At 50.5% G+C, this 2,500-nt stretch overlaps 1 protein-coding gene across 1 annotated transcript in view; it reads right to left on the bottom strand.

The window, feature by feature from the left end:
• Positions 1–2,500, bottom strand: part of LOC139379520 (TXK tyrosine kinase) — a 32,260-nt gene that overhangs the window by 3,294 nt on the left and 26,466 nt on the right. The window lies entirely within an intron of this gene.

The raw sequence follows: 2,500 nt of genomic DNA, 5'->3' as shown, positions 1-2,500 counted from the left end.
TCTACATTGTAGAATAATAGTGAAGACATCTAAACTATGAAATAACACCTATGGAATCATGTAGTAACCAGAAAAGTGTTAAACAAATCAAAATATATTTTATAATTGAGATTCTTCAAATAGCTACCCTTCGCCTTGATGACAGCTTTGCACAATCTTGGCATTCTCTCAACCAGCTTCATGAGCTTCATGAGACCTGGAATGCTTTTCAATTAACAGGTGTGCCTTGTTTAAAGTTAATTTGTGGTATTTCTTTCCTTCTTAATGCGTTTGAGACAATCAGTTGTGTTGTGTCAAGGTAAGGGTGGTATACAGAAGATAACCCTACTTGGTAAAAGACCAAGTCCATATTATGGCAAGAACAGCTCAAATAAGCAAAGAGAAACGACAGCCCATCATTACTTTAAGACATGAAGGTCAGTCAATACGCAAAACACCAGTCTCAACATCAACAGTGAAGAGGCGACTCCGGGATGCTGGCCTTCTAGGCAGAGTTCCTCTGTCCAGTCTCAACGTCAACAGTGAAGAGGCGACTCCGGGATGCTGGCCTTCTAGGCAGAGTTCCTCTGTCCAGTCTCAACATCAACAGTGAAGAGGAGACCGGGATGCTGGCCTTCTAGGCAGAGTTCCTCTGTCCAGTCTCAACATCAACAGTGAAGAGGAGACCGGGATGCTGGCCTTCTAGGCAGAGTTCCTCTGTCCAGTCTCAACGTCAACAGTGAAGAGGAGCCTCAGGGATGCTGGCCTTCTAGGCAGAGTTCCTCTGTCCAGTCTCAACGTCAACAGTGAAGAGGCGACTCCGGGATGCTGGCCTTCTAGGCAGAGTTCCTCTGTCCAGTCTCAACGTCAACAGTGAAGAGGCGACTCTGGGATGCTGGCCTTCTAGACAGAGTTCCTCTGTCCAGTCTCAACGTCAACAGTGAAGAGGTGACTCTGGGATGCTGACCTCCTAGGCAGAATTCCTCTGTCCAGTCTCAACGTCACCAGTGAAGAGGTGACTCCGGGATACTGGCCTTCTAGGCAGAGTTCCTCTGTCCAGTCTCAACGTCAACAGTGAAGAGGTGACTCTGGGATGCTGGCTTTCTAGGCAGAGTTCCTCTGTCCAGTCTCAACATCAACAGTGAAGAGGTGACTCCGGGATGCTGGCCTTCTAGGCAGAGTTCCTCTGTCCAGTCTCAACGTCAACAGTGAAGAGGCGACTCCGGGATGCTGGCCTTCTAGACAGAGTTCCTCTGTCCAGTCTCAACGTCAACAGTGAAGAGGTGACTCTGGGATGCTGGCCTTCTAGGCAGAGTTCCTCTGTCCAGTCTCAACATCAACAGTGAAGAGGAGACCGGGATGCTGGCCTTCTAGGCAGAGTTCCTCTGTCCAGTCTCAACGTCAACAGTGAAGAGGAGCCTCAGGGATGCTGGCCTTCTAGGCAGAGTTCCTCTGTCCAGTCTCAACGTCAACAGTGAAGAGGCGACTCCGGGATGCTGGCCTTCTAGGCAGAGTTCCTCTGTCCAGTCTCAACGTCAACAGTGAAGAGGCGACTCTGGGATGCTGGCCTTCTAGACAGAGTTCCTCTGTCCAGTCTCAACGTCAACAGTGAAGAGGTGACTCTGGGATGCTGACCTCCTAGGCAGAATTCCTCTGTCCAGTCTCAACGTCAACAGTGAAGAGGTGACTCCGGGATACTGGCCTTCTAGGCAGAGTTCCTCTGTCCAGTCTCAACGTCAACAGTGAAGAGGTGACTCTGGGATGCTGGCTTTCTAGGCAGAGTTCCTCTGTCCAGTCTCAACATCAACAGTGAAGAGGTGACTCCGGGATGCTGGCCTTCTAGGCAGAGTTCCTCTGTCCAGTCTCAACGTCAACAGTGAAGAGGCGACTCCGGGATGCTGGCCTTCTAGACAGAGTTCCTCTGTCCAGTCTCAACGTCAACAGTGAAGAGGTGACTCTGGGATGCTGGCCTTCTAGGCAGAGTTCCTCTGTCCAGTCTCAACGTCAACAGTGAAGAGGAGCCTCAGGGATGCTGGCCTTCTAGGCAGAGTTCCTCTGTCCAGTCTCAACGTCAACAGTGAAGAGACGACTCCGGGATGCTGGCCTTCTAGGCAGAGTTCCTCTGTCCAGTCTCAACGTCAACAGTGAAGAGGAGACTCCGGGATGCTGGCCTTCTAGGCAGAGTTCCTCTGTCCAGTCACAACGTCAACAGTGAAGAGGCGACTCCAGGATGCTGGCCTTCTAGGCAGAGTTCCTCTGTCCAGTGTCTGTGTTCTTTTGCCCATCTTAATCTTTTCTTTCTATTGGCCAGTCTGAGATATTGCTTTTTTCCTTCCAGCTCTGCCTAGAAGGCCAGCATCCCAGAGTCACCTCTTCGCTGTTGACGTTGAGACTGGACAGAGGAACTCTGCCTAGAAGGCCAGCATCCCAGAGTCACCTCTTCACTGTAGACGTTGAGACTGGTGTTCTGCGGGTACTATTTAATGAAGCTGTCAGTTGAGGACTTGTGAGGTGTCTGTTT

This window comes from Oncorhynchus clarkii, chromosome 21 (genome assembly GCF_045791955.1).
Source record: "Oncorhynchus clarkii lewisi isolate Uvic-CL-2024 chromosome 21, UVic_Ocla_1.0, whole genome shotgun sequence".
Classification (NCBI taxonomy): domain Eukaryota; kingdom Metazoa; phylum Chordata; class Actinopteri; order Salmoniformes; family Salmonidae; genus Oncorhynchus; species Oncorhynchus clarkii.
The sequence above is the reverse complement of the archived record's forward strand: the minus strand, read 5'-3'. Positions and strand labels throughout refer to the sequence as shown.